A 24666-nucleotide genomic window follows, 5' to 3' on the forward strand; every position below is an offset into this window, starting at 1 on the left:
TTTTCGTTTTTCTCGGAAACGACTTAAGCGATTTGCATTTGGCTTGATTCATTTGAAAGCCAATAATAATATCTACAATTCCATACTGGTTTTGTCTACCTAGGGCTCACAGTTTCCGAGATATAGAATAATTTTATGTGGGGTCATTCTGGAAGTGACTTGTGCGAATGGAATATGTAATTTTCGTTTTTCTCGGAAACGACTTAAGCGATTTGCAATCGGATTGATTCATTTGAAAGCCAATAATAATATCTGCAATTCCATACTGGTTTTGTCTACCTAGCACTCACAGTTTCCGAGATATAGATTATTTTTATGTTGGTTCATTCTGGAAGTGACTTGTGCGGATGGAATATGTAATTTTCGTTTTTCTCGGAAACGACTTAAGCGATTTGCAATCGGATTGATTCATTTGAAAGCCAATTATAATATCTACAATTCCATACTGGTTTTGTGTACCTAGCTTTTACCGTTTCCGAGATATAGATTATTTTTAGGTTGGGTCATTCTGGAAGTGACTTGTGCGGATGGAATATGTAATTTTCGTTTTTCTCGGAAACGACTTAAGCGATTTGCAATCGGATTGATTCGTTTGAAAGCCAATAATAATATCTACAATTCCATACTGATTTTGTCTACCTAGCACCTACCGTTTCCAAGATATAGTTTATTTTTAGGTTGGGTCATTCTGGAAGTGACTTGTGCGGATGGAATATGTAATTTTCGTTTTTCTCGGAAACGACTTAAGCGATTTGCAATCGGATTGATTCGTTTGAAAGCCAATAATAATATCTAGAATACTATACTGGTTTTGTCTACCTAGCACTCACAGTTTCCGAGATATGGAATATTTTTAGGTTGGGTCATTCTGGAAGTGACTTGTGCGGATGGAATATGTAATTTTCGTTTTTCTCGGAAACGACTTAAGCGATTTGCAATCGGATTGATTCGTTTGATAGCCAGTAATAATATCCACAACTCCATACTGGTTTTGTGTACCTAGCTCTTACCGTTTCCGAGATATAGATTATTTTTAGGTTGGGTCATTCTGGAAGTGACTTGTGCGGATGGAATATGTAATTTTCGATTTTGTCGGAAACGACTTAAGCGATTTGCAATCGGATCGATACAGTTGAAAGCCAATAATAATATCTACAATTCCATACTGGTTTTGTCTACCTAACACTCACAGTATCCGAGATATAGATTATTTTTAGGTTGGTTCATTCTGGAAGTGACTTGTGCGGATGGAATATGTAATTTTCGTTTTTCTCGGAAACGACTTAAGCGATTTGCAATCGGATTGATTCGTTTGATAGCCAGTATTAAATATCTACAACTCCATACTGGTTTTGTGTACCTAGCTCTTACCGTTTCCGAGATATAGATTATTTTTAAATTGGGTCATTCTGGAAGTGACTTGTGCGGATGGAATATGTAATTTTCGTTTTTCTCGATAACGACTTAAGCGATTTGCAATCGGATTGATTCGTTTGATAGCCAGTAATAATATCCACAACTCCATACTGGTTTTGTGTACCTAGCTCTTACCGTTTCCGAGATATAGATTATTTTTAGGTTGGTTCATTCTGGAAGTGACTTGTGCGGATGGAATATGTAATTTTCGTTTTTCTCGGAAACGATTTAGGCAATTTGCAATCGGATTGATTCATTTGAAAGCCAATAATAATATCTGCAATACCATACTGGTTTTGTCTACCTAGCACTCACAAATTCCGAGATATAAATTTTTAGGTTGGGTCATTCTGGAAGTGACTTGTGCGGATGGAATATGTAATTTTCTTTTTTCTCGGAAACGACTTAAGCGATTTGCAATCGGATTGATTCGTTTGAAAGCCTATAATAATATCTACAATTTCATACTGGTTTTGTCTACCTAGCACTCACAGTTTCCGATATATAGAATAATTTTATGTTGGTTCATTCTGGTAATGACTTGTGCGGATGGAATATGTAATTTTCGTTTTTCTCGGAAACGATTTAAGCCATTTGCAATCGGATTGATTCATTTGAAAGCCAATAATAATATTTACAATTCCATACTGGTTTCTTCTACCTAGCACTAACAGTTTCCGGAATATGTAATTTTCGTTTTTCTCGGAAACGACTTAAGCGATTTGCAATCGGATTGATTCATTTGAAAGCCAATAATAATATCTACAATTCCATACTGGTTTTGTCTACCTAGGGCTCACAGTTTCCGAGATATAGAATAATTTTATGTGGGGTCATTCTGGAAGTGACTTGTGCGAATGGAATATGTAATTTTCGTTTTTCTCGGAAACGACTTAAGCGATTTGCAATCGGATTGATTCATTTGAAAGCCAATAATAATATCTGCAATTCCATACTGGTTTTGTCTACCTAGCACTCACAGTTTCCGAGATGTGGAATATTTTTAGGTTGGGTCATTCTGGAAGTGACTTGTGTGGATGGAATATGAAATTTTCGTTTTTCTCGGAAACGACTTAAGCGATTTGCAATCGGATTGATTTGTTTGAAAGCCAATAATAATATCTACAATTCCATACTGGTTTTGTCTACCTAGCACCTACTGTTTCCAAGATATAGATTATTTTTAGGTGGGGTCATTCTGGAAGTGACTTGTGCGGATGGAATATATAATTTTCGTTTTTCTCGGAAACGACTTAAGCGATTTGCAATCGGATTGATTCGTTTGAAAGCCAATAATAATATCTACAATTCCATACTGGTTTTGTCTACCTAGCTCTTACCGTTTCCCAGATATAGATTATTTTTAGGTTGGGTCATTCTGGAAGTGACTTGTGCGGATGGAATATGTAATTTTCGATTTTGTCGGAAACGACTTAAGCGATTTGCAATCGGATTGATTCAGTTGAAAGCCAATAATAATATCTACAATTCCATGCTGGTTTTGTCTACCTAGCACTCACAGTTTCCGAGACATAGTAGAATTTTATGTTGGTTCATTCTGGAAGTGACTTGTGCGGATGGAATATGTAATTTTCGTTTTTCTCGGAAACGACTTAAGCGATTTGCAATCGGATTGATTCATTTAAAAGCCAATAACAATATCTACAATTCCATACTGGTTTTGTCTACCTAGCACTCACAGTTTCCGAGATATAGATTATTTTTATGTTGGTTCATTCTGGAAGTGACTTGTGCGGATGGAATATGTAATTTTCGTTTTTCTCAGAAACGACTTAAGCGATTTGCAATCGGATTGATTCATTTGAAAGCCAATTATAATATCTACAATTCCATACTGGTTTTGTGTACCTAGCTTTTACCGTTTCCGAGATATAGATTATTTTTAGGTTGGGTCATTCTGGAAGTGACTTGTGCGGATGGAATATGTAATTTTCGTTTTTCTCGGAAACGACTTAAGCGATTTGCAATCGGATTGATTCGTTTGAAAGCCAATAATAATATCTACAATTCCATACTGATTTTGTCTACCTAGCACCTACCGTTTCCAAGATATAGTTTATTTTTAGGTTGGGTCATTCTGGAAGTGACTTGAGCGGATGGAATATGTAATTTTCGTTTTTCTCGGAAACGACTTAAGCGATTTGCAATCGGATTGATTCGTTTGATAACCAATAACAATATCTACAATTCCATACTGGTTTTGTCTACCTAGCACTCACATTTTCCGAGATATAGATTATTTTTATGTTGGTTCATTCTGGAAGTGACTTGTGCGGATGGAATATGTAATTTTCGTTTTTCTCGGAAACGACTTAAGCGATTTGCAATCGGATTGATTCATTTGAAAGCCAATTATAATATCTACAATTCCATACTGGTTTTGTGTACCTAGCTTTTACCGTTTCCGAGATATAGATTATTTTTAGGTTGGGTCATTCTGGAAGTGACTTGTGCGGATGGAATATGTAATTTTCGTTTTTCTCGGAAACGACTTAAGCGATTTGCAATCGGATTGATTCGTTTGAAAGCCAATAATAATATCTACAATTCCATACTGATTTTGTCTACCTAGCACCTACCGTTTCCAAGATATAGTTTATTTTTAGGTTGGGTCATTCTGGAAGTGACTTGTGCGGATGGAATATGTAATTTTCGTTTTTCTCGGAAACGACTTAAGCGATTTGCAATCGGATTGATTCGTTTGAAAGCCAATAATAATATCTAGAATACTATACTGGTTTTGTCTACCTAGCACTCACAGTTTCCGAGATATGGAATATTTTTAGGTTGGGTCATTCTGGAAGTGACTTGTGCGGATGGAATATGTAATTTTCGTTTTTCTCGGAAACGACTTAAGCGATTTGCAATCGGATTGATTCGTTTGATAGCCAGTAATAATATCCACAACTCCATACTGGTTTTGTGTACCTAGCTCTTACCGTTTCCGATATATAGATTATTTTTAGGTTGGTTCATTCTGGAAGTGACTTGTGCGGATGGAATATGTAATTTTCGTTTTTCTCGGAAACGACTTAAGCGATTTGCAATCGGATTGATTCGTTTGATAGCCAGTAATAATATCCACAACTCCATACTGGTTTTGTGTACCTAGCTCTTACCGTTTCCGAGATATAGATTATTTTTAGGTTGGGTCATTCTGGAAGTGACTTGTGCGGATGGAATATGTAATTTTCGTTTTTCTCGGAAACGACTTAAGCGATTTGCAATTGGATTGATTCGTTTGAAAGCCAATAATAATATCTAGAATACTATACTGGTTTTGTCTACCTAGCACTCACAGTTTCCGAGATATGGAATATTTTTAGGTTGGGTCATTCTGGAAGTGACTTGTGCGGATGGAATATGTAATTTTCGTTTTTCTCGGAAACGACTTAAGCGATTTGCAATCGGATTGATTCGTTTGATAGCCAGTAAAAATATCCACAACTCCATACTGGTTTTGTGTACCTAGCTCTTACCGTTTCCGAGATATAGATTATTTTTAGGTTGGTTCATTCTGGAAGTGACTTGTACGGATGGAATATGTAATTTTCGTTTTTCTCGGAAACGACTTAAGCGATTTGCAATCGGATTGATTCGTTTGATAGCCAATAATAATATCTACAACTCCATACTGGTTTTGTGTACCTAGCTTTTACCGTTTCCGAGATATAGTTTATTTTTAGGTTGGGTCATTCTGGAAGTGACTTGTGCGGACGGAATATGTAATTTTCGTTTTTCTCGGAAACGACTTAAGCGATTTGCAATCGGATTGATTCGTTTGAAAGCCAATAAAAATATCTAGAATACTATACTGGTTTTGTCTACCTAGCTCTTACCGTTTGCGAGATATAGATTATTTTTAGGTTGGGTCATTCTGGAAGTGACTTGTGCGAATGGAATATGTAATTTTCGTTTTTCTCGGAAACGACTTAAGCGATTTGCAATCGGATTGATTCGTTTGAAAGCCAATAATAATATCTACAATTCCATACTGGTTTTGTCTACCTAGCTCTTACCGTTTCCGAGAAATGGATTATTTTTAGGTTGGGTCGTTCTGGAAGTGACTTGTGCGGATGGAATATGTAATTTTCGATTTTGTCGGAAACGACTTAAGCGATTTGCAATCGGATTAATTCAGTTGAAAGCCAATAATAATATCTACAATTCCATACTGGTTTTGTCTACCTAGCACTGACAGTTTCCGAGATATAGTATAATTTTTTGTTGGTTCATTCTGGAAGTGACTTGTGCGGATGGAATATGTAATTTTCGTTTTTCTCGGAAACGACTTAAGCGATTTGCAATCGGATTGATTCATTTGAAAGCCAATAATAATATCTACAATTCCATACTGGTTTTGTCTACCTAGCGCTCACAGTTTCCGAGATATAGAATAATTTTTTGTGGGGTCATTCTGGAAGTGACTTGTGCGGATGGAATATGTAATTTTCGTTTTTCTCGGAAACGACTTAAGCGATTTGCAATCGGATTGATTCGTTTGAAAGCCAATAATAATATCTACAATTCCATACTGATTTTGTCTACCTAGCACCTACCGTTTCCAAGATATAGTTTATTTTTAGGTTGGGTCATTCTGGAAGTGACTTGTGCGGATGGAATATGTAGTTTTCGTTTTTCTCGGAAACGACTTAAGCGATTTGCAATCGGATTAATTCAGTTGAAAGCCAATAATAATATCTACAATTCCATACTGGTTTTGTCTACCTAGCACTGACAGTTTCCGAGATATAGTATAATTTTTTGTTGGTTCATTCTGGAAGTGACTTGTGCGGATGGAATATGTAATTTTCGTTTTTCTCGGAAACGACTTAAGCGATTTGCAATCGGATTGATTCATTTGAAAGCCAATAATAATATCTACAATTCCATACTGGTTTTGTCTACCTATGGCTCACAGTTTCCGAGATATAGAATAATTTTATGTGGGGTCATTCTGGAAGTGACTTGTGCGAATGGAATATGTAATTTTCGTTTTTCTCGGAAACGACTTAAGCGATTTGCATTTGGATTGATTCATTTGAAAGCCAATAATAATATCTACAATTCCATACTGGTTTTGTCTACCTAGGGCTCACAGTTTCCGAGATATAGAATAATTTTATGTGGGGTCATTCTGGAAGTGACTTGTGCGAATGGAATATGTAATTTTCGTTTTTCTCGGAAACGACTTAAGCGATTTGCAATCGGATTGATTCATTTGAAAGCCAATAATAATATCTGCAATTCCATACTGGTTTTGTCTACCTAGCACTCACAGTTTCCGAGATATAGATTATTTTTATGTTGGTTCATTCTGGAAGTGACTTGTGCGGATGGAATATGTAATTTTCGTTTTTCTCGGAAACGACTTAAGCGATTTGCAATCGGATTGATTCATTTGAAAGCCAATTATAATATCTACAATTCCATACTGGTTTTGTGTACCTAGCTTTTACCGTTTCCGAGATATAGATTATTTTTAGGTTGGGTCATTCTGGAAGTGACTTGTGCGGATGGAATATGTAATTTTCGTTTTTCTCGGAAACGACTTAAGCGATTTGCAATCGGATTGATTCATTTGAAAGCCAATAATAATATCTACAATTCCATACTGATTTTGTCTACCTAGCACCTACCGTTTCCAAGATAAAGTTTATTTTTAGGTTGGGTCATTCTGGAAGTGACTTGTGCGGATGGAATATGAAATTTTCGTTTTTCTCGGAAACGACTTAAGCGATTTGCAATCGGATTGATTCGTTTGAAAGCCAATAATAATATCTAGAATACTATACTGGTTTTGTCTACCTAGCACTCACAGTTTCCGAGATATGGAATATTTTTAGGTTGGGTCATTCTGGAAGTGACTTGTGCGGATGGAATATGTAATTTTCGTTTTTCTCGGAAACGACTTAAGCGATTTGCAATCGGATTGATTCGTTTGATAGCCAGTAATAATATCCACAACTCCATACTGGTTTTGTGTACCTAGCTCTTACCGTTTCCGAGATATAGATTATTTTTAGGTTGGGTCATTCTGGAAGTGACTTGTGCGGATGGAATATGTAATTTTCGATTTTGTCGGAAACGACTTAAGCGATTTGCAATCGGATCGATACAGTTGAAAGCCAATAATAATATCTACAATTCCATACTGGTTTTGTCTACCTAACACTCACAGTATCCGAGATATAGATTATTTTTAGGTTGGTTCATTCTGGAAGTGACTTGTGCGGATGGAATATGTAATTTTCGTTTTTCTCGGAAACGACTTAAGCGATTTGCAATCGGATTGATTCGTTTGATAGCCAGTATTAAATATCTACAACTCCATACTGGTTTTGTGTACCTAGCTCTTACCGTTTCCGAGATATAGATTATTTTTAAATTGGGTCATTCTGGAAGTGACTTGTGCGGATGGAATATGTAATTTTCGTTTTTCTCGATAACGACTTAAGCGATTTGCAATCGGATTGATTCGTTTGATAGCCAGTAATAATATCCACAACTCCATACTGGTTTTGTGTACCTAGCTCTTACCGTTTCCGAGATATAGATTATTTTTAGGTTGGTTCATTCTGGAAGTGACTTGTGCGGATGGAATATGTAATTTTCGTTTTTCTCGGAAACGATTTAGGCAATTTGCAATCGGATTGATTCATTTGAAAGCCAATAATAATATCTGCAATACCATACTGGTTTTGTCTACCTAGCACTCACAAATTCCGAGATATAGATTTTTAGGTTGGGTCATTCTGGAAGTGACTTGTGCGGATGGAATATGTAATTTTCTTTTTTCTCGGAAACGACTTAAGCGATTTGCAATCGGATTGATTCGTTTGAAAGCCTATAATAATATCTACAATTTCATACTGGTTTTGTCTACCTAGCACTCACAGTTTCCGATATATAGAATAATTTTATGTTGGTTCATTCTGGTAATGACTTGTGCGGATGGAATATGTAATTTTCGTTTTTCTCGGAAACGACTTAAGCCATTTGCAATCGGATTGATTCATTTGAAAGCCAATAATAATATTTACAATTCCATACTGGTTTCTTCTACCTAGCACTAACAGTTTCCGGAATATGTAATTTTCGTTTTTCTCGGAAACGACTTAAGCGATTTGCAATCGGATTGATTCATTTGAAAGCCAATAATAATATCTACAATTCCATACTGGTTTTGTCTACCTAGGGCTCACAGTTTCCGAGATATAGAATAATTTTATGTGGGGTCATTCTGGAAGTGACTTGTGCGAATGGAATATGTAATTTTCGTTTTTCTCGGAAACGACTTAAGCGATTTGCAATCGGATTGATTCATTTGAAAGCCAATAATAATATCTGCAATTCCATACTGATTTTGTCTACCTAGCACTCACAGTTTCCGAGATGTGGAATATTTTTAGGTTGGGTCATTCTGGAAGTGACTTGTGTGGATGGAATATGAAATTTTCGTTTTTCTCGGAAACGACTTAAGCGATTTGCAATCGGATTGATTCGTTTGAAAGCCAATAATAATATCTACAATTCCATACTGGTTTTGTCTACCTAGCACCTACTGTTTCCAAGATATAGATTATTTTTAGGTGGGGTCATTCTGGAAGTGACTTGTGCGGATGGAATATATAATTTTCGTTTTTCTCGGAAACGACTTAAGCGATTTGCAATCGGATTGATTCGTTTGAAAGCCAATAATAATATCTACAATTCCATACTGGTTTTGTCTACCTAGCTCTTACCGTTTCCCAGATATAGATTATTTTTAGGTTGGGTCATTCTGGAAGTGACTTGTGCGGATGGAATATGTAATTTTCGATTTTGTCGGAAACGACTTAAGCGATTTGCAATCGGATTGATTCAGTTGAAAGCCAATAATAATATCTACAATTCCATGCTGGTTTTGTCTACCTAGCACTCACAGTTTCCGAGATATAGATTATTTTTATGTTGGTTCATTCTGGAAGTGACTTGTGCGGATGGAATATGTAATTTTCGTTTTTCTCAGAAACGACTTAAGCGATTTGCAATCGGATTGATTCATTTGAAAGCCAATTATAATATCTACAATTCCATACTGGTTTTGTGTACCTAGCTTTTACCGTTTCCGAGATATAGATTATTTTTAGGTTGGGTCATTCTGGAAGTGACTTGTGCGGATGGAATATGTAATTTTCTTTTTTCTCGGAAACGACTTAAGCGATTTGCAATCGGATTGATTCGTTTGAAAGCCAATAATAATATCTACAATTCCATACTGATTTTGTCTACCTAGCACCTACCGTTTCCAAGATATAGTTTATTTTTAGGTTGGGTCATTCTGGAAGTGACTTGTGCGGATGGAATATGTAATTTTCGTTTTTCTCGGAAACGACTTAAGCGATTTGCAATCGGATTGATTCGTTTGAAAGCCAATAATAATATCTAGAATACTATACTGGTTTTGTCTACCTAGCACTCACAGTTTCCGAGATATGGAATATTTTTAGGTTGGGTCATTCTGGAAGTGACTTGTGCGGATGGAATATGTAATTTTCGTTTTTCTCGGAAACGACTTAAGCGATTTGCAATCGGATTGATTCGTTTGATAGCCAGTAATAATATCCACAACTCCATACTGGTTTTGTGTACCTAGCTCTTACCGTTTCCGAGATATAGATTATTTTTAGGTTGGTTCATTCTGGAAGTGACTTGTGCGGATGGAATATGTAATTTTCGTTTTTTGATTCGTTTGAAAGCCAATAATAATATCTACAATTCCATACTGATTTTGTCTACCTAGCACCTACCGTTTCCAAGATATAGTTTATTTTTAGGTTGGGTCATTCTGGAAGTGACTTGTGCGGATGGAATATGTAATTTTCGTTTTTCTCGGAAACGACTTAAGCGATTTGCAATCGGATTGATTCGTTTGATAACCAATAACAATATCTACAATTCCATACTGGTTTTGTCTACCTAGCACTCACATTTTCCGAGATATAGATTATTTTTATGTTGGTTCATTCTGGAAGTGACTTGTGCGGATGGAATATGTAATTTTCGTTTTTCTCGGAAACGACTTAAGCGATTTGCAATCGGTTTGATTCATTTGAAAGCCAATTATAATATCTACAATTCCATACTGGTTTTGTGTACCTAGCTTTTACCGTTTCCGAGATATAGATTATTTTTAGGTTGGGTCATTCTGGAAGTGACTTGTGCGGATGGAATATGTAATTTTCGTTTTTCTCGGAAACGACTTAAGCGATTTGCAATCGGATTGATTCGTTTGAAAGCCAATAATAATATCTACAATTCCATACTGATTTTGTCTACCTAGCACCTACCGTTTCCAAGATATAGTTTATTTTTAGGTTGGGTCATTCTGGAAGTGACTTGTGCGGATGGAATATGTAATTTTCGTTTTTCTCGGAAACGACTTAAGCGATTTGCAATCGGATTGATTCGTTTGGAAGCCAATAATAATATCTAGAATACTATACTGGTTTTGTCTACCTAGCACTCACAGTTTCCGAGATATGGAATATTTTTAGGTTGGGTCATTCTGGAAGTGACTTGTGCGGATGGAATATGTAATTTTCGTTTTTCTCGGAAACGACTTAAGCGATTTGCAATCGGATTGATTCGTTTGATAGCCAGTAATAATATCCACAACTCCATACTGGTTTTGTGTACCTAGCTCTTACCGTTTCCGATATATAGATTATTTTTAGGTTGGTTCATTCTGGAAGTGACTTGTGCGGATGGAATATGTAATTTTCGTTTTTCTCGGAAACGACTTAAGCGATTTGCAATCGGATTGATTCGTTTGATAGCCAATAATAATATCTACAACTCCATACTGGTTTTGTGTACCTAGCTTTTACCGTTTCCGAGATATAGATTATTTTTAGGTTGGGTCATTCTGGAAGTGACTTGTGCGGATGGAATATGTAATTTTCGTTTTTCTCGGAAACGACTTAAGCGATTTGCAATTGGATTGATTCGTTTGAAAGCCAATAATAATATCTAGAAAACTATACTGGTTTTGTCTACCTAGCACTCACAGTTTCCGAGATATGGAATATTTTTAGGTTGGGTCATTCTGGAAGTGACTTGTGCGGATGGAATATGTAATTTTCGTTTTTCTCGGAAACGACTTAAGCGATTTGCAATCGGATTGATTCGTTTGATAGCCAGTAATAATATCCACAACTCCATACTGGTTTTGTGTACCTAGCTCTTACCGTTTCCGAGATATAGATTATTTTTAGGTTGGTTCATTCTGGAAGTGACTTGTACGGATGGAATATGTAATTTTCGTTTTTCTCGGAAACGACTTAAGCGATTTGCAATCGGATTGATTCGTTTGATAGCCAATAATAATATCTACAACTCCATACTGGTTTTGTGTACCTAGCTTTTACCGTTTCCGAGATATAGTTTATTTTTAGGTTGGGTCATTCTGGAAGTGACTTATGCGGACGGAATATGTAATTTTCGTTTTTCTCGGAAACGACTTAAGCGATTTGCAATCGGATTGATTCGTTTGAAAGCCAATAAAAATATCTAGAATACTATACTGGTTTTGTCTACCTAGCTCTTACCGTTTGCGAGATATAGATTATTTTTAGGTTGGGTCATTCTGGAAGTGACTTGTGCGAATGGAATATGTAATTTTCGTTTTTCTCGGAAACGACTTAAGCGATTTGCAATCGGATTGATTCGTTTGAAAGCCAATAATAATATCTACAATTCCATACTGGTTTTGTCTACCTAGCTCTTACCGTTTCCGAGAAATGGATTATTTTTAGGTTGGGTCGTTCTGGAAGTGACTTGTGCGGATGGAATATGTAATTTTCGATTTTGTCGGAAACGACTTAAGCGATTTGCAATCGGATTAATTCAGTTGAAAGCCAATAATAATATCTACAATTCCATACTGGTTTTGTCTACCTAGCACTGACAGTTTCCGAGATATAGTATAATTTTTTGTTGGTTCATTCTGGAAGTGACTTGTGCGGATGGAATATGTAATTTTCGTTTTTCTCGGAAACGACTTAAGCGATTTGCAATCGGATTGATTCATTTGAAAGCCAATAATAATATCTACAATTCCATACTGGTTTTGTCTACCTAGCGCTCACAGTTTCCGAGATATAGAATAATTTTTTGTGGGGTCATTCTGGAAGTGACTTGTGCGGATGGAATATGTAATTTTCGTTTTTCTCGGAAACGACTTAAGCGATTTGCAATCGGATTGATTCGTTTGAAAGCCAATAATAATATCTACAATTCCATACTGATTTTGTCTACCTAGCACCTACCGTTTCCAAGATATAGTTTATTTTTAGGTTGGGTCATTCTGGAAGTGACTTGTGCGGATGGAATATGTAATTTTCGTTTTTCTCGGAAACGACTTAAGCGATTTGCAATCGGATTGATTCGTTTGATAGCCAATAATAATATCTACAACTCCATACTGGTTTTGTCTACCTAGCTCTTACCGTTTCCGAGATATAGATTATTTTTAGGTTGGGTCATTCTGGAAGTGACTTGTGCGGATGGAATATGTAATTTTCGATTTTCTCGGAAACGACTTAAGCGATTTGCAATCGGATCGATTCAGTTGAAAGCCAATAATAATATCTACAATTCTACATACTGGTTTTGTCTACCTAGCACTCACAGTTTCCGAGATATAGATTATTTTTAGGTTGGTTCATTCTGGAAGTGACTTGTGCGGATGGAATGTGTAGTCTTCGTTTTTCTCGGAAACGACTTAAGCGATTTGCAATCGGATTGATTCATTTGAAAGCCAATAATAATATCTACAATTCCATATAGGTTTTGTCTACCTAGCACTCACAGTTTCCAAGATATAGAATAATTTTATGTGGGGTCATTCTGGAAGTGACTTGTGCGGATGGAATATGTAATTTTCGTTTTTCTCGGAAACGACTTAAGCGATTTGCAATCGGATTGATTCGTTTGAAAGCCAATAATAAAATCTACAATTCCATACTGGTTTTGCCTACCTAGCACTCACAGTTTCCGAGATATAGAATAATTTTATGTGGGGTCGTTCTGGAAGTGACTTGTGCGGATGGAATATGTAATTTTCGTTATTCTCGGAAACGACTTAAGCGATTCGCAATCGGATTGATTCATTTGAAAGCCAATAATAATATCTACAATTCCATACTGGTTTTGTCTACCTAGGGCTCACAGTTTCCGAGATATAGAATAATTTTATGTGGGGTCATTCTGGAAGTGACTTGTGCGAATGGAATATGTAATTTTCGTTTTTCTCGGAAACGACTTAAGCGATTTGCATTTGGATTGATTCATTTGAAAGCCAATAATAATATCTACAATTCCATACTGGTTTTGTCTACCTAGGGCTCACAGTTTCCGAGATATAGAATAATTTTATGTGGGGTCGTTCTGGAAGTGACTTGTGCGGATGGAATATGTAATTTTCGTTATTCTCGGAAACGACTTAAGCGATTCGCAATCGGATTGATTCATTTGAAAGCCAATAATAATATCTACAATTCCATACTGGTTTTGTCTACCTAGGGCTCACAGTTTCCGAGATATAGAATAATTTTATGTGGGGTCATTCTGGAAGTGACTTGTGCGAATGGAATATGTAATTTTCGTTTTTCTCGGAAACGACTTAAGCGATTTGCATTTGGATTGATTCATTTGAAAGCCAATAATAATATCTACAATTCCATACTGGTTTTGTCTACCTAGGGCTCACAGTTTCCGAGATATAGAATAATTTTATGTGGGGTCATTCTGGAAGTGACTTGTGCGAATGGAATATGTAATTTTCGTTTTTCTCGGAAACGACTTAAGCGATTTGCAATCGGATTGATTCATTTGAAAGCCAATAATAATATCTGCAATTCCATACTGATTTTGTCTACCTAGCACTCACAGTTTCCGAGATATCGATTATTTTTAGGTGGGGTCATTCTGGAAGTGACTTGTGCGGATGGAATATATAATTTTCGTTTTTCTCGGAAACGACTTAAGCGATTTGCAATCGGATTGATTCGCTTGAAAGCCAATAATAATAACTACAATTCCATACTGGTTTTGTCTACCTAGCTCTTACCGTTTCCCAGATATAGATTATTTTTAGGTTGGGTCATTCTGGAAGTGACTTGTGCGGATGGAATATGTAATTTTCGATTTTGTCGGAAACGACTTAAGCGATTTGCAATCGGATTGATTCAGTTGAAAGCCAATAATAATATCTACAATTCCATACTGGTTTTGTGTACCTAGCTTTTACCGTTTCCGAGATATAGATTATTTTTAGGTTGGGTCATTCTGGAAGTGACTTGTGCGAATGGAATATGTAATTTTCGTTTTTCTCGGAAACGACTTAAGCGATTTGCAATCGGATTGATTCGTTTGAAAGCCAATAATAATATCTACAATTCCATACTGGTTTTGTCTACCTAGCTCTTACCGTTTCCGAGAAATGGATTATTTTTAGGTTGGGTCGTTCTGGAAGTGACTTGTGCGGATGGAATATGTAATTTTCGATTTTGTCGGAAACGACTTAAGCGATTTGCAATCGGATTGATTCAGTTGAAAGCCAATAATAATATCTACAATTCCATACTGGTTTTGTCTACCTAGCGCTCACAGTTTCCGAGATATAGAATAATTTTTTGTGGGGTCATTCTGGAAGTGACTTGTGCGGATGGAATATGTAATTTTCGTTTTTCTCGGAAACGACTTAAGCGATTTGCAATCGGATTGATTCATTTGAAAGCCAATAATAATATCTACAATTCCATACTGGTTTTGTCTACCTAGCGCTCACAGTTTCCGAGATATAGAATAATTTTTTGTGGGGTCATTCTGGAAGTGACTTGTGCGGATGGAATATGTAATTTTCGTTTTTCTCGGAAACGACTTAAGCGATTTGCAATCGGATTGATTCGTTTGAAAGCCAATAATAATATCTACAATTCCATACTGATTTTGTCTACCTAGCACCTACCGTTTCCAAGATATAGTTTATTTTTAGGTTGGGTCATTCTGGAAGTGACTTGTGCGGATGGAATATGTAATTTTCGTTTTTCTCGGAAACGACTTAAGCGATTTGCAATCGGATTGATTCGTTTGATAGTCAATAATAATATCTACAACTCCATACTGGTTTTGTCTACCTAGCTCTTACCGTTTCCGAGATATAGATTATTTTTAGGTTGGGTCATTCTGGAAGTGACTTGTGCGGATGGAATATGTAATTTTCGATTTTCTCGGAAACGACTTAAGCGATTTGCAATCGGATTGATTCATTTGAAAGCCAATAATAATATCTACAATTCCATATAGGTTTTGTCTACCAGCACTCACAGTTTCCAAGATATAGAATAATTTTATGTGGGGTCATTCTGGAAGTGACTTGTGCGGATGGAATATGTAATTTTCGTTTTTCTCGGAAACGACTTAAGCGATTTGCAATCGGATTGATTCGTTTGAAAGCCAATAATAAAATCTACAATTCCATACTGGTTTTGCCTACCTAGCACTCACAGTTTCCGAGATATAGAATAATTTTATGTGGGGTCGTTCTGGAAGTGACTTGTGCGGATGGAATATGTAATTTTCGTTATTCTCGGAAACGACTTAAGCGATTCGCAATCGGATTGATTCATTTGAAAGCCAATAATAATATCTACAATTCCATACTGGTTTTGTCTACCTAGGGCTCACAGTTTCCGAGATATAGAATAATTTTATGTGGGGTCATTCTGGAAGTGACTTGTGCGAATGGAATATGTAATTTTCGTTTTTCTCGGAAACGACTTAAGCGATTTGCATTTTGATTGATTCATTTGAAAGCCAATAATAATATCTACAATTCCATACTGGTTTTGTCTACCTAGGGCTCACAGTTTCCGAGATATAGAATAATTTTATGTGGGGTCGTTCTGGAAGTGACTTGTGCGGATGGAATATGTAATTTTCGTTATTCTCGGAAACGACTTAAGCGATTCGCAATCGGATTGATTCATTTGAAAGCCAATAATAATATCTACAATTCCATACTGGTTTTGTCTACCTAGGGCTCACAGTTTCCGAGATATAGAATAATTTTATGTGGGGTCATTCTGGAAGTGACTTGTGCGAATGGAATATGTAATTTTCGTTTTTCTCGGAAACGACTTAAGCGATTTGCATTTGGATTGATTCATTTGAAAGCCAATAATAATATCTACAATTCCATACTGGTTTTGTCTACCTAGGGCTCACAGTTTCCGAGATATAGAATAATTTTATGTGGGGTCATTCTGGAAGTGACTTGTGCGAATGGAATATGTAATTTTCGTTTTTCTCGGAAACGACTTAAGCGATTTGCAATCGGATTGATTCATTTGAAAGCCAATAATAATATCTGCAATTCCATACTGATTTTGTCTACCTAGCACTCACAGTTTCCGAGATATAGATTATTTTTAGGTGGGGTCATTCTGGAAGTGACTTGTGCGGATGGAATATATAATTTTCGTTTTTCTCGGAAACGACTTAAGCGATTTGCAATCGGATTGATTCGCTTGAAAGCCAATAATAATAACTACAATTCCATACTGGTTTTGTCTACCTAGCTCTTACCGTTTCCCAGATATAGATTATTTTTAGGTTGGGTCATTCTGGAAGTGACTTGTGCGGATGGAATATGTAATTTTCGATTTTGTCGGAAACGACTTAAGCGATTTGCAATCGGATTGATTCAGTTGAAAGCCAATAATAATATCTACAATTCCATACTGGTTTTGTGTACCTAGCTTTTACCGATTCCGAGATATAGATTATTTTTAGGTTGGGTCATTCTGGAAGTGACTTGTGCGGATGGAATATGTAATTTTCGTTTTTCTCGGAAACGACTTAAGCGATTTGCAATCGGATTGATTCGTTTGAAAGCCAATAATAATATATACAATTCCATACTGATTTTGTCTACCTAGCACCTACCGTTTCCAAGATATAGTTTATTTTTAGGTTGGTTCATTCTGGAAGTGACTTGTGCGGATGGAATATGTAATTTTCGTTTTTTGATTCGTTTGAAAGCCAATAATAATATCTACAATTCCATACTGATTTTGTCTACCTAGCACCTACCGTTTCCAAGATATAGTTTATTTTTAGGTTGGGTCATTCTGGAAGTGACTTGTGCGGATGGAATATGTAATTGTCGTTTTTCTCGGAAACGACTTAAGCGATTTGCAATCGGATTGATTCGTTTGATAACCAATAACAATATCTACAATTCCATACTGGTTTTGTCTACCTAGCACTCACAGTTTCCGAGATATAGAATAATTTTATGTTGGTTCATTCTGGAAGTGACTTGTGCGGATGGAATATGTAATTTTCGTTTTTCTCGGAAACGACTTAAGCGATTTGCAATCGGATTGATTCATTTGAAAGCCAATTATAATATCTACAATTCCATACTGGTTTTGTGTACCTAGCTTTTACCGTTTCCGAGATATAGATTATTTTTAGGTTGGGTCATTCTGGAAGTGACTTGTGCGGATGGAATATGTAATTTTCGTTTTTCTCGGAAACGACTTAAGCGATTTGCAATCGGATTGATTCGTTTGAAAGCCAATAATAATATCTACTATTCCATACTGATTTTGTCTACCTAGCACCTACCGTTTCCAAGATATAGTTTATTTTTAGGTTGGGTCATTCTGGAAGTGACTTGTGCGGATGGAATATGTAATTGTCGTTTTTCTCGGAAACGACTTAAGCGATTTGCAATCGGATTGATTCGTTTGATAACCAATAACAATATCTACAATTCCATACTGGTTTTGTCTACCTAGCACTCACAGTTTCCGAGATATAGAATAATTTTATGTTGGTTCATTCTGGAAGTGACTTGTGCGGATGGAATATGTAATTTTCGTTTTTCTCGGAAACGACTTAAGCGATTTGCAATCGGATTGATTCATTTGAAAGCCAATTATAATATCTACAATTCCATACTGGTTTTGTGTACCTAGCTTTTACCGTTTCCAAGATATAGTTTATTTTTAGGTTGGGTCATTCTGGAAGTGACTTGTGCGGATGGAATATGTAATTTTCGTTTTTCTCGGAAACGACTTAAGCGATTTGCAATCGGATTGATTCGTTTGAAAGTCAATAATAATATCTAGAATACTATACTGGTTTTGTCTACCTAGCACTCACAGTTTCCGAGATATGGAATATTTTTAGGTTGGGTCATTCTGGAAGTGACTTGTGCGGATGGAATATGTAATTTTCGTTTTTCTCGGAAACGACTTAAGCGATTTGCAATCGGATTGATTTGTTTGATAGCCAGTAATAATATCCACAACTCCATACTGGTTTTGTGTACCTAGCTCTTACCGTTTCCGATATATAGATTATTTTTAGGTTGGTTCATTCTGGAAGTGACTTGTGCGGATGGAATATGTAATTTTCGTTTTTCTCGGAAACGACTTAAGCGATTTGCAATCGGATTGATTCGTTTGATAGCCAATAATAATATCTACAACTCCATACTGGTTTCGTGTACCTAGCTTTTACCGTTTCCGAGATATAGATTATTTTTAGGTTGGGTCATTCTGGAAGTGACTTGTGCGGATGGAATATGTAATTTTCTTTTTTCTCGGAAACGACTTAAGCGATTTGCAATCGGATTGATTCGTTTGAAAGCCAATAATAATATCTAGAATACTATACTGGTTTTGTCTACCTAGCACTCACAGTTTCCGAGATATGGAATATTTTTAGGTTGGGTCATTCTGGAAGTGACTTGTGCGGATGGAATATGTAATTTTCGTTTTTCTCGGAAACGACTTAAGCGATTTGCAATCGGATTGATTCGTTTGATAGCCAGTAATAATATCCACAACTCCATACTGGTTTTGTGTACCTAGCTCTTACCGTTTCCGAGATATAGATTATTTTTAGGTTGGTTCATTCTGGAAGTGACTTGTGCGGATGGAATATGTAATTTTCGTTTTTCTCGGAAACGACTTAAGCAATTTGCAATCGGATTGATTCGTTTGATAGCCAATAATAATATCTACAACTCCATACTGGTTTTGTGTACCTAGCTTTTACCGTTTCCGAGATATAGTTTATTTTTAGGTTGGGTCATTCTGGAAGTGACTTGTGCGGACGGAATATGTAATTTTCGTTTTTCTCGGAAACGACTTAAGCGATTTGCAATCGGATTGATTCGTTTGAAAGCCAATAATAATATCTAGAATACTATACTGGTTTTGTCTACCTAGCTCTTACCGTTTGCGAGATATAGATTATTTTTAGGTTGGGTCATTCTGGAAGTGACTTGTGCGGATGGAATATGTAATTTTCGTTTTTCTCGGAAACGACTTAAGCGATTTGCAATCGGATTGATTCGTTTGAAAGCCAATAATAATATCTACAACTCCATACTGGTTTTGTCTAACTAGCTCTTACCGTTTCCGAGATATAGATTATTTTTAGGTTGGGTCATTCTGGAAGTGACTTGTGCGGATGGAATATGTAATTTTCGATTTTCTCGGAAACGACTTAAGCGATTTGCAATCGGATCGATTCAGTTGAAAGCCAATAATAATATCTACAATTCTACATACTGGTTTTGTCTACCTAGCACTCACAGTTTCCGAGATATAGATTATTTTTAGGTTGGTTCATTCTGGAAGTGACTTGTGCGGATGGAATATGTAATCTTCGTTTTTCTCGGAAACGACTTAAGCGATATGCAATCGGATTGATTCATTTGAAAGCCAATAATAATATCTACAATTCCATATAGGTTTTGTCTACCTAGCACTCACAGTTTCCGAGATATAGAATAATTTTATGTGGGGTCATTCTGGAAGTGACTTGTGCGGATGGAATATGTAATTTTCGTTTTTCTCGGAAACGACTTAAGCGATTTGCAATCGGATTGATTCGTTTGAAAGCCAATAATAATATCTAGAATACTATACTGGTTTTGTCTACCTAGCACTCCCAGTTTCCGAGATATAGATTATTTTTAGGTTGGGTAATTCTGGAAGTGACTTGTGCGAATGGAATATGTAATTTTCGTTTTTCTCGGAAACGACTTAAGCGATTTGCAATCGGATTGATTCGTTTGAAAGCCAATAATAAAATCTACAATTCCATACTGGTTTTGCCTACCTAGCACTCACAGTTTCCGAGATATAGAATAATTTTATGTGGGGTCGTTCTGGAAGTGACTTGTGCGGATGGAATATGTAATTTTCGTTATTCTCGGAAACGACTTAAGCGAATCGCAATCGGATTGATTCATTTGAAAGCCAATAATAATATTTACAATTCCATACTGGTTTTGTCTACCTAGGGCTCACAGTTTCCGAGATATAGAATAATTTTATGTGGGGTCATTCTGGAAGTGACTTGTGCGAATGGAATATGAATTTTCGTTTTTCTCGGAAACGACTTAAGCGATTTGCAATCGGATTGATTCATTTGAAAGCCAATAATAATATCTGCAATTCCATACTGGTTTTGTCTACCTAGCACTCACAGTTTCCGAGATATAGATTATTTTTAGGTGGGGTCATTCTGGAAGTGACTTGTGCGGATGGAATATATAATTTTCGTTTTTCTCGGAAACGACTTAAGCGATTTGCAATCGGATTGATTCGCTTGAAAGCCAATAATAATAACTACAATTCCATACTGGTTTTGTCTACCTAGCTCTTACCGTTTCCCAGATATAGATTATTTTTAGGTTGGGTCATTCTGGAAGTGACTTGTGCGGATGGAATATGTAATTTTCGATTTTGTCGGAAACGACTTAAGCGATTTGCAATCGGATTGATTCAGTTGAAAGCCAATAATAATATCTACAATTCCATACTGGTTTTGTGTACCTAGCTTTTACCGTTTCCGAGATATAGATTATTTTTAGGTTGGGTCATTCTGGAAGTGACTTGTGCGGATGGAATATGTAATTTTCGTTTTTCTCGGAAACGACTTAAGCGATTTGCAATCGGATTGATTCGTTTGAAAGCCAATAATAATATCTACAATTCCATACTGATTTTGTCTACCTAGCACCTACCGTTTCCAAGATATAGTTTATTTTTAGGTTGGTTCATTCTGGAAGTGACTTGTGCGGATGGAATATGTAATTTTCGTTTTTTGATTCGTTTGAAAGCCAATAATAATATCTACAATTCCATACTGATTTTGTCTACCTAGCACCTACCGTTTCCAAGATATAGTTTATTTTTAGGTTGGGTCATTCTGGAAGTGACTTGTGCGGATGGAATATGTAATTTTCGTTTTTCTCGGAAACGACTTAAGCGATTTGCAATCGGATTGATTCGTTTGATAACCAATAACAATATCTACAATTCCATACTGGTTTTGTCTACCTAGCACTCACAGTTTCCGAGATATAGAATAATTTTATGTTGGTTCATTCTGGAAGTGACTTGTGCGGATGGAATATGTAATTTTCGTTTTTCTCGGAAACGACTTAAGCGATTTGCAATCGGATTGATTCATTTGAAAGCCAATTATAATATCTACAATTCCATACTGGTTTTGTGTACCTAGCTTTTACCGTTTCCGAGATATAGATTATTTTTAGGTTGGGTCATTCTGGAAGTGACTTGTGCGGATGGAATATGTAATTTTCGTTTTTCTCGGAAACGACTTAAGCGATTTGCAATCGGATTGATTCGTTTGAAAGCCAATAATAATATCTACAATTCCATACTGATTTTGTCTACCTAGCACCTACCGTTTCCAAGATATAGTTTATTTTTAGGTTGGTTCATTCTGGAAGTGACTTGTGCGGATGGAATATGTAATTTTCGTTTTTTGATTCGTTTGAAAGCCAATAATAATATCTACAATTCCATACTGATTTTGTCTACCTAGCACCTACCGTTTCCAAGATATAGTTTATTTTTAGGTTGGGTCATTCTGGAAGTGACTTGTGCGGATGGAATATGTAATTTTCGTTTTTCTCGGAAACGACTTAAGCGATTTGCAATCGGATTGATTCGTTTGAAAGTCAATAATAATATCTAGAATACTATACTGGTTTTGTCTACCTAGCACTCACAGTTTCCGAGATATGGAATATTTTTAGGTTGGGTCATTCTGGAAGTGACTTGTGCGGATGGAATATGTAATTTTCGTTTTTCTCGGAAACGACTTAAGCGATTTGCAATCGGATTGATTTGTTTGATAGCCAGTAATAATATCCACAACTCCATACTGGTTTTGTGTACCTAGCTCTTACCGTTTCCGATATATAGATTATTTTTAGGTTGGTTCATTCTGGAAGTGACTTGTGCGGATGGAATATGTAATTTTCGTTTTTCTCGGAAACGACTTAAGCGATTTGCAATCGGATTGATTCGTTTGATAGCCAATAATAATATCTACAACTCCATACTGGTTTCGTGTACCTAGCTTTTACCGTTTCCGAGATATAGATTATTTTTAGGTTGGGTCATTCTGGAAGTGACTTGTGCGGATGGAATATGTAATTTTCTTTTTTCTCGGAAACGACTTAAGCGATTTGCAATCGGATTGATTAGTTTGAAAGCCAATAATAATATCTAGAATACTATACTGGTTTTGTCTACCTAGCACTCACAGTTTCCGAGATATGGAATATTTTTAGGTTGGGTCATTCTGGAAGTGACTTGTGCGGATGGAATATGTAATTTTCGTTTTTCTCGGAAACGACTTAAGCGATTTGCAATCGGATTGATTCGTTTGATAGCCAGTAATAATATCCACAACTCCATACTGGTTTTGTGTACCTAGCTCTTACCGTTTCCGAGATATAGATTATTTTTAGGTTGGTTCATTCTGGAAGTGACTTGTGCGGATGGAATATGTAATTTTCGTTTTTCTCGGAAACGACTTAAGCAATTTGCAATCGGATTGATTCGTTTGATAGCCAATAATAATATCTACAACTCCATACTGGTTTTGTCTACCTAGCTCTTACCGTTTCCGAGATATAGATTATTTTTAGGTTGGGTCATTCTGGAAGTGACTTGTGCGGATGGAATATGTAATTTTCGATTTTCTCGGAAACGACTTAAGCGATTTGCAATCGGATCGATTCAGTTGAAAGCCAATAATAATATCTACAATTCTACATACTGGTTTTGTCTACCTAGCACTCACAGTTTCCGAGACAAAGATTATTTTTAGGTTGGGTCATTCTGGAAGTGACTTGTGCGGATGGAATATGTAATCTTTGTTTTTCTCGGAAACGACTTAAGCGATATGCAATCGGATTGATTCATTTGAAAGCCAATAATAATATCTACAATTCCATATAGGTTTTGTCTACCTAGCACTCACAGTTTCCGAGATATAGAATAATTTTATGTGGGGTCATTCTGGAAGTGACTTGTGCGGATGGAATATGTAATTTTCGTTTTTCTCGGAAACGACTTAAGCGATTTGCAATCGGATTGATTCGTTTGAAAGCCAATAATAATATCTAGAATACTATACTGGTTTTGTCTACCTAGCACTCCCAGTTTCCGAGATATAGATTATTTTTAGGTTGGGTAATTCTGGAAGTGACTTGTGCGAATGGAATATGTAATTTTCGATTTTCTCGGAAACGACTTAAGCGATTTGCAATCGGATTGATTCGTTTGAAAGCCAATAATAAAATCTACAATTCCATACTGGTTTTGCCTACCTAGCACTCACAGTTTCCGAGATATAGAATAATTTTATGTGGGGTCGTTCTGGAAGTGACTTGTGCGGATGGAATATGTAATTTTCGTTATTCTCGGAAACGACTTAAGCGATTCGCAATCGGATTGATTCATTTGAAAGCCAATAATAATATTTACAATTCCATACTGGTTTTGTCTACCTAGGGCTCACAGTTTCCGAGATATAGAATAATTTTATGTGGGGTCATTCTGGAAGTGACTTGTGCGAATGGAATATGTAATTTTCGTTTTTCTCGGAAACGACTTAAGCGATTTGCATTTGGATTGATTCATTTGAAAGCCAATAATAATATCTACAATTCCATACTGGTTTTGTCTACCTAGGGCTCGCAGTTTCCGAGATATAGAATAATTTTATGTGGGGTCATTCTGGAAGTGACTTGTGCGAATGGAATATGTAATTTTCGTTTTTCTCGGAAACGACTTAAGCGATTTGCAATCGGATTGATTCATTTGAAAGCCA

The sequence above is a fragment of the Stomoxys calcitrans genome, chromosome 4 (assembly GCF_963082655.1).
Source record: "Stomoxys calcitrans chromosome 4, idStoCalc2.1, whole genome shotgun sequence".
Classification (NCBI taxonomy): Eukaryota; Metazoa; Arthropoda; class Insecta; order Diptera; family Muscidae; genus Stomoxys; species Stomoxys calcitrans.